Source organism: Leucoraja erinacea, chromosome 27 (assembly GCF_028641065.1).
Source record: "Leucoraja erinacea ecotype New England chromosome 27, Leri_hhj_1, whole genome shotgun sequence".
Classification (NCBI taxonomy): Eukaryota; Metazoa; Chordata; class Chondrichthyes; order Rajiformes; family Rajidae; genus Leucoraja; species Leucoraja erinaceus.
Genome location: NC_073403.1, coordinates 3,234,662 through 3,244,250, shown reverse-complemented (window position 1 = coordinate 3,244,250; position 9,589 = coordinate 3,234,662).

Here is a 9,589-nt window from a genome sequence, read left to right as displayed (position 1 = left end):
ATGTCCTCTTAAGCGTGTGGGTCAGATTTGTAATGTCTGGCTTTGTGTGTAGTGAATATAACACCGTCTCCTCTATCTCATTGTGTACCCACAAGAACCGTATCTTAGTTGATTCTAAATGAATATTATTCCCTGTCACCCAACCATTAAGGTAAATAGGAATGTGGCCTTCGACCAGTTGTCACCAGCCCTTCAGCCTTGGCCTGTGATCGGCAGGAAGTCGAGGATTAGCCTCCAGAAGTCTTAACACAAGCAAACCTCGGAGTAAATTGGGGACACTAGGAACTGCAGGTGCTGGAATCTGGAGCAAAGCACAAAGTGCAGGAGGAACTCAGAAGTTCAGGCAGCGTCTGTGGAGGGAATGGATAGAGAACGTTTCGGGTTGGGATCTTTCTTTGGACAAAGATTCCTCAGCGAGTCTGAAGGAGTGTCCCGGCCTGAAACGTTGCCCATCCATCCCTTCCTCAAAAGGCACCTGACCCGTTGAGTTCCTCCAGCATTTGCTGTTTTGCCCACAGAACAAAATCATAGGAACTGTTTCTTTTGCTTGCTATATTGAAAAGAAGAGAGACCTCTCTGTGGAAGAGACAAAGAACTACCAGATCTTCCAGCACCTGCAGTTCCTTCTTGAACACCAGAATCTGCTATGTTTCACGAGTTGGTGAGGAAAGGCAAGGGTAGACATGCTGGTGGAACCAGGCAGTTGATAGCCCAACACAAGTTCCAGCGACAGTCAAGAGTTGGCAAGTGGACATGTCAGGCACAGGATGGAAGCTCTCGAGGTCAACAAACCAGTACCAGTCCTTCAATGCCATGCTGGGTCAAACCCAGATGTGAAGGTGTGTGTATAGGAAGGAACTGCAGATGGTAGCTTGCCACCGAAAATACACACAAAACGCTGGGGTTTTCAGCTCAGTTGGGGTCAGGCAGCATCTCTGGAGAAAAGGAATAGGTGACGTTTCGGGTCGAGACCCATTTTCCGATTGTATCTAATGTAGTAAGCGCTTGGGTTAGTGATAAACCTTGGTCACGTTTTGCTCAGCTGTCATCATTTTGTGTTCCCTGTCCACTTTTTTTAACCGTGAGACCCGTGGGCTTGTAGTGATCGTGTGACCCGCCCTCGTCTGGTTTAACTGCGTTTGGTAGATTCATCCCGGCTGGTGTTTTGACCCGTGGCGACGGACAGCGTTAAGGTGCTGCGGTGAATAACTGCAGAAAACATCATCGTCTTTGTAATTAGAAAAAACCGTTTCCATGTTAGAACGCAGCATGCTTATTAAAGGAACCAAACACTCTTTGCTTTTACACGCAGCGAAATTGCTACATTCAGCACGCTAATCTTTGTACAGAGGTTTACCCTACGATAGGACATGCACCGTGATACAATGCGGAGCAGGTAGAGGTAGGAACTGTTTGCACCGAAGATAGACACAAAATACTGGGTTAACTCAGCGGGTCAGGCAGCATCTCAGCAAAAAGGAATAGGTTGCCCTTCGTCGGGCTGGAAGGAAGGGAGACAGGCCCTTCGGCCCACCGAGTCCATGCCGGCCCTCAATCACCCATCTACGGGATGAATGGTGTATCTTATACTCGTGAATGTTCTCTAATATCAAGGCATTCCCTCTCCCACCTGTACCTGAGTTTGACTTTCCCCCCCCCACACTGGATGTCCTGCCAGTCCCACTGCTCGCCTCCATCCATCCATTCGTTATCACCTCTCCCAACAGCCAACAATGGACCATTGTGGGCTCCACCTTTCCCTGGCCATCAGCGTTGGCTCTAATTTGTTCTAAACCTTTTCATACCTCTCGTTACCCTCTCCCCCCTGACTCTCAGTCTGAAGAAGGGTCCCGAGCCCAAAGGTCGCCTGCTCCTTTTTCTCCAGATATGCCGCCTGACCCAGCCGAGTTACTCCAGCATTGCACTGTAAAGCTTTTCACTGTACCTCGCTACACGTGACAACAAACAAAAACATTTTGTGTCTATTTTCGGCGATACAGTGCGATCCGTGATTTGTGCTTGGGTCGGGGGGGGGTGGGGTGGGGTGGGGGGGGGGGGGGGGGGGGTGTGTTGGCACTACCCCCGTCCACAGGGTTGAATGTAGGAGGCGTTTGGAAAATCTTCGTTGAACTTTGTTGGGGAGAGGGGTCTTTCTTCTTCACCAGACCATCAATGGGAGGTGGGATCTGGGCAAATCCACTGTGAGTGGTCTCGCCCACCCAATCTCCCCACCATAGGTCCACCCACATGTACCAGTTTAAGGAAACCTACACATTGAGGAAAGGAGCAGATGCACCCTTTACCTGGGTGCTTTTTATTCCACAGACTGACGGTAAAACTACCAGGAGATGGTTGTACAGAGGGTTCATCTGACTTGTAAATAAACACATTTCAAATAATATTTGTCATAAAAGCATAAAAATCTAAATAAGCTCATTTGTAATATTTCTATGGAAGACATTTTGCTTAGAGATTTATCCGTGTGGTTTTATTTATTGTTTTTTTTTTGTTTAAGAATAACTTTGGAATTATACACAGTACTGTTTAGAGATCCCGGAAGGCCGTGTTGTCTCAGGACAGCACGTGGACTGAGTAAATGTAAGAGAGATTATTTTGCTATGAAGGATTACATTTTTACTTAAAAAAAGACTGTTCAAAAAGAAAAAAATAATTTATCTTGTTTATTTGCAACGGTGTTGTGTTCATTTACTGTGTGTGTGTGTGTGTGTGTGTGTTTGTGTGTGTGTGCATGTCTGTGTGTGTGTATGTCTGTGTGTCTATGTTTGTGTGTGTGTATGTCTGTGTCTGTCTGTGTTTATGTGTGTTTATGTCTGTGTGTGAGTGTTTGTGTGTGTGTATGTCTGTCTGTGTATGTCTGTGTGTGAGTGTTTGTGTGTGTGTATGTCTGTCTGTGTATGTCTGTGTGTGAGTGTGCGTGTGTGTTTGTGTATGTGTGTTTGCCTGTGTGTGCATGTCTGTGTGTATGTCTGAGTGTCTATGTCTGTGTGTGTGTGTCTGTGTGTATCTGTCTGTGTGCGTGTGTCCATGTGTATGGCTGTGTGTGTTTATGCGTGTGTGTGTCTGTGTTTATGTGTGTGTGTGTCTGTCTGTGTGTGTATGTCAGTCTCTGTGTGTGTGTGCGTTTGTGTGTCTGTATGTGTGTGTACATGTGTGTGTGTGTGTGTGTACATGTATGTGTTTGTGTGTGTATGTATGTGTTTGTGTGTGTATGTGTCTACCTGTGTGTGTGTGTGTGTGTGTGTGTCCATCGGTATGTGTGTGTACATGTTTGTATGTGTATGTATGTGTGCGTCTGTCGGTATGTGTCGGTATGTGTGTGTCTGTCGGTATGTGCGTGTACGTGTGTGTACGCACGTGGGCAGGGGGTTGGGGTGGAGCAATCCATATAGAACATTACACCATGTAGAAACAAGGAACTGCAGATGCTGGCTTGTATCAAAGATAGAAACAAAGTGCAGGAGTAACAACAGGTAAGGCAGCATCTGTGGAGAAATAGGCTGGGCGATGTTCTGGGTCCGAATCCTTCTTCAGTCTGCAAGAAGGGTTCTGACCCAAAACATCACCCATCCTTTTTCTCCAGAGATGCTGCCTGATCTGCTGAGTTACTCCAGCGCTTTGTGTCTATCTTCGAGGCCCAGGCCTATTTCAATTTTAGAGGCCCCCAAATCAAGATCCCTTTGAAGCAGACAGGCGTGAAGCCCATGCTAAATGGCATTCGTTTGACCCCCCCACCTCCCCCCCCCCCCCCCCCCCCCCCCCCCCCCCCGCCCATGATAAAGCCTGGTTAAAAAACACCAACATTGCGTACAGTTTTGGTCTCCAAATCTGAGGAAGGACATTATTGCCATAGAGGGAGCGCAGAGACGGTTCACCAAACTGATTCCTGAGATGTCAGGACTGTCTTATGAAGAAAGACTGGATAGACTTGGTTTATACTCTCTAGAATTTAGGAGATTGAGGGGGGATCTTATAGAAACTTACAAAATTCTTAAGGGGTTGGACAGGCTAGATGCAGGAAGATTGTTCCCGATGTTGGGGAAGTCCAGAACAAGGGTCACAGCTGAAGGATAAGGGGGAAATCCTTTAAAACCGAGATGAGAAGAACTTTTTTCACACAAAGAGTGTTGAATCTCTGGAACTCTCTGCCACAGAGGGTAGTCGAGGCCTGTTCATTTGCTATATTTAAGAGGGAGTTAGATGTGGCCCTTGTGGCTAAGGGGATCAGGGGGTATGGAGAGAAGGCAGGTACAGGATACTGAGTTGGATGATCAGCCATGATCATATTGAATGGCGGTGCAGGCTCGAAGGGCCGAATGGCCTACTCCTGCACCTAATTTCTATGTTTCTAAAACACCAACTACTCACAGACTCTACCACCCACCTCAAAAATAAATGTCCATAACTTCTTTTGCAAATTTACACTGTACAGAACATTCCTTCCTGGCAATAGACACAGAACGCTGGAGTAACTCAGCGGGACAGGCAGCATCTCTGGAGAGAAGGAGTGGGTGACGTTTCGAGACCCTTCTTCAGACTGGGGTTCATTTATCTGCAAGCCTTATTCCATCCACATGGAATGCAAGCCTTCAGTACATGATCAGCGTATGGTCGGTGGCACCAGTATATTGGAGCTTGCAACATATAACGTTGCATCAAATGTCAGAGAGTTCTGAGCCCAGTAAATATTGATATATTCCACAGCAAACATCTGGGAGAGGTTTTTAAGAAGGAACTGCAGATGCTGGAAAATACAGGGACACATGACAATAAAATCGAAGGTACAGAAAAAAGCTGGAGATACTCAGCGGGTGCAGCAGCATCTATGGAGCGAAGGAAATAGGCAACGTTTCGGGCCGAAACCCTTCTTCGGACCTGAGATAAATTAGTTAGATTAGATTAGATTAGATTCCTTTAGGGATTCTTAAGGGGTTGGACAGGCTAGATGCAGGAAGATTGTTCCCAATGGGGAAGTCCAGGACAAGGGGTCACAGCTTAAGGATAAGGGGGAAATCCTTTAAAACCGAGATGAGAAGAACTTTTTTCACACAGAGAGTGGTGAATCTCTGGAACTCTGCCACAGAGGGTAGTTGAGGCCAGTTCATTGGCTATATTTAAGAGGGAGTTAGATGTGGCCCTTGTGGCTAAGAGGATCAGGGGGTATGGAGAGAAGGCAGGTACGGGATACTGAGTTGGATGATCAGCCATGGTCATATTGAATGGCGGTGCAGGCTCGAAGGGCCGAATGGCCTACTCCTGCACCTAATTTCTATGTTTCTATGTTTCTATTCCTGGGATCATTATTGTAAACCTTCTCTCCAGAGGCCAGCACACCCTTCCTCAGATATGGTGCCCAAGATTGCTCCCAATACTCCATATGTGGCCTTACCAGTGCCTCAGCATTCCATCCCTGTTTTTTGTACACAAGTCCCCGTGAAATAAATGCTAGCATTGAGTTTGCTTCCACTCCCACCGATAAGAGTCACACAGCACAGATACAGGCCCTTCAGCCCACCACGAGCATGCGGGCAGCTCGTGAATGCCACGAAAGGAGGAGGGGAAGACAAAGATGATGATGTTAAAATGCAAGGTGGACAAAAATGCTGGAGAAACGTCACCTATTTCCCTCGCTCCATAGACGCTGCCTCACCCGCTGAGTTTCTCCAGCATTTTTGTCTACCTTCGATTTTGCCAGCATCTGCAGTTCTTTCTTAAACATGTTAAAATGCAGGTTTTTAACCCTGTGTTATCAGAATCCGTGCACACACTGCATTCATGCGGCAGGGTGAGTGTGCTTTGCAGACACGTGCGGCTTAAAATAGGCCATCGCCCGACGAGGGCTTCAACATCGAAAGCCTCGATCACCTCGACTGCCTGACCGCGGCAGAAGAAGCAGGGAAGAGATAAAACTATTTGTCTTCCATCACCATAGAAACATAGAAATTAGGTGCAGGAGTAGGCCATTCAGCCCTTCGAGCCCGCACCGCCATTCAATATGATCATGGCTGATCATCCAACTCAGTATCCCGTACCTGCCTTCTCTCCATACCCCCTGATCCCCTTAGCCACAAGGGCCACATCTAACTCCCTCTTAAATATAGCCAAAGAACTGTGGCCTCGACTACCCTCTGTGGCAGAGAGTTCCAGAGATTCACCACTCTCTGTGTGAAAAAAGTTCTTCTCATCTCGGTTTTAAAGGATTTCCCCCTTATCCTTAAGCTGTGACCCCTTGTCCTGGACTTCCCCAACATCGGGAACAATCTTCCTGCATCTAGCCTGTCCAACCCCTTAAGAATTTTGTAAGTTTCTATAAGATCCCCTCTCAATCTCCTAAATTCTAGAGAGTATAAACCAAGTCTATCCAGTCTTTCTTCATAAGACAGTCCTGACATCGCAGGAATCAGTCTGGTGAACCTTCTCTGCACTCCCTCTATGGCAATAATGTCCTTCCTCAGATTTGGAGACCAAAACTGTACGCAATACTCCAGGAACCATGAGGAGGTTCCTGAAGATTCACTGTTTATTTATTTATTTTATTCTTTATTTCGAACAGAATAAAAGAATAAAAAGCAAGTGTGCAACAGCATACAAAAAACAAAACAAGAATATTTATAAAGTGTCATAAACAATATCTATAAATAAATGAGATCGTATGTGTCCGAAAAGGAGCAGGAAGAAGCCAAAGCTGATTAATTCCCGTCCCTTATTCAACTGCTTGTAATTATCTTATACAAATTTAGCAGCTATATGTACACCATATGTACACCAGCCGCTATATGTACACCAAATTATTTACATTTGAACACTAATCAAATATTTACAAAGCCAAACAAAAAAGAAAAAAAAGAAAAAGTAAAGAAAAAAACCCCTCATATACAATAGGGGGGTTGCACGAAAGGTCACCGGGTCATAGGGCTCGACGCACGGAGCCGCTAAATCCAACTGGAAGACATCCGTCACTTCCGGTACATGTTATTAATGCTAGAAACGCGTACTTTCCTACCTGTTAAAAGCCGCCAGAATGTTGAATTTTTGCGCTGAAATAAATTGTTGGAGTCGGGGTAAGTGTGACAGACATGTACCCAACTTCAGAAATCCAAACGTGAAGTGAAATGAAGGTATAGAGAAGCAGGAACCAAAGGGACAACAGCAGCTAAAGTGCTTGGTGAACATTGAAAATATTGGGAATTATCGCGTTTGCTCACTGCATTTCATCAAGTAAGGCATTATTTGTGTTTTTTCTTTGGTATCTAAAAATTCTCAGAAATGATAAATCTGGCTGTAAATTTTTCTTCAGATGCGTTTTCATTTTGTATGTAAAAACCCACGAGAACCATGGGCGATTAAAAAAAATTACAGCCAGATTTATCACTTCTGAAACTTTTTAGATGCCAAAGAAATCAAGAAAAAACACAAATAATGCCTTCCTGTTGATGAAATGCAGTGAGCAAACGGCCAATGTTCGCCAAGCACTCTGGCTGTTGTTGTCCCTTCAGGTCTCGTTTCTATCTACCGTCATTTCTCCTCACTTTTGGAATTCTGAAGTAGGCTAAATGTCTCTCACGCTTATCCCGATTTCCATCATTATTTGCAGCGCAAAAATTGGCAATTTCAGCGGGTTTTAACGGGTCCTCTACGCTGGAAACAATGGTAAGTGCCTACCTGCAGTTCATCGCGTGTAATCCATTTGGAGTAGAGTAGCAACAGTACGGGTCATGGGGCGTGACCCGACTGCCGTGAAACCCCCCTATACAGTATCATAGAAACATAGAAACATAGAAATTAGGTGCAAGAGTAGGCCATTCGGCCCTTCGAGCCTGCACCGTCATTCAATATGATCATGGCTGATCATCCAACTCAGTATCCCGTACCTGCCTTCTCTCCATACCCCCTGATCCCCTTAGCCCAAGGGCCACATCTAACTCCCTCTTAAATATAGCCAAGTAACTGGCCTCAACTACCCTCTGTGGCAGAGAGTTCCAGAGATTCACCACTCTCTGTGTGAAAAAAGTTCTTCTCATCTCATATAACTTAGTCATATATACAACCCATCACTCTATAATCACCCTTCCCAATACAATCAGTATAACAAATATCCCAATCACCTATCCTCATCCCAATATCCTTTTAAACAAGTGTTTTTGTACATCTTTTTAAACTGAATGATGCTTGTGCTAAGTTTTATCTCCTGTTCCAGACCATTCCACAAATTCACACCACAGATTGCTAGGCACATACTTTTAAGAGTTGTTCTAACATTGAGTTTTTTTTTAAATTATGTTCCCCTCTCAAATTATACCCACCCTGCCTTTCCATAAACAGTTTTTGTATATTTCTTGGAAGTAAATTATTTCTTACTTTGTACATGATTTGCGCAGTCTTAAATTTAACCAGATCAGTGAACTATGATGGATGTTTGTGTTAAATTGTGTGTTTTGTTGCTTTTTTACTGTCACGACTCAATGGTAAAATAATTTCACTGCATGTGACAAATACATTTGAACTTGAGATTTGCAAATACTGCAACAATGACAAACATTAGGAAGCGTTAAATTTGCCAGGACATGTCTTTGGAATGAATTGCATTTTTTAACATAGAAACATAGAAACATAGAAATTAGGTGCAGGAGTAGGCCATTCGGCCCTTCGAGCCTGCACCGCCATTTAATATGATCATGGCTGATCATCCAACTCAGTATCCCGTACCTGCCTTCTCTCCATACCCCCTGATCCCCTTGGCCACAAGGGCCACATCTAACTCCCTCTTAAATATAGCCAATGAACTGGCCTCAACTACCCTCTGTGGCAGAGAATTCTAGAGATTCACCACTCTCTGTGTGAAAAAAGTTCTTCTCATCTCGGTTTTAAAGGATTTCCCCTTTACCCTTAAATGTAAGGTACACAAAAATGCTGGAGAGAGATTCACCACTCTCTGTGTGAACATCATCATCTCTGACTTCACCTTGGGATTCATGGCATTCACCAAAAGTCCACGCATTCGATGGGCTGAAGGGCCTGTTCCTGTGCTATATTACAGAGTCTTTGGAATTCCTTGCCCCAATGAAGGCGTGGAGGTAGAATCCTTGAACATTTCCAATGTAGAGAGAGATAGATTTCTAATATCTGAGCTCCTGCTGCTATCAGCAGGAATTGCCACTGTGCAATGAAGCAACACTCATTGACGTGTTTAAGAAGGAACTTCAGATGCTGGAAAAATCGAAGGTAGACAAAAATGCCGGAGAAACTCAGCGGGTGCAGCAGCATCTATGCATTTCTCCAGCATGTTTGTGTACCTTCGACCAAAGATCCTTTCATAGCTATAGGATCTTTGCCTTCGACACTCATTGACTGACTGACTGACTGACTCTGCAGGTTAATAAGGGACTGATGCATTGTAGTGCAAAGTGTGGGAGGCGACAGGATTTCTTGTTTAATTGCATTTAATTGCGGATAAATTAAATGCACAGAGACAGATTTAATTCTGCAGAACACTTTCCAGCAAAGATCCTAGATAATCTTTGCTTTCCAGCGACATGGATTTTTTTTTTGGACTGGGAACTGATGACCCGGG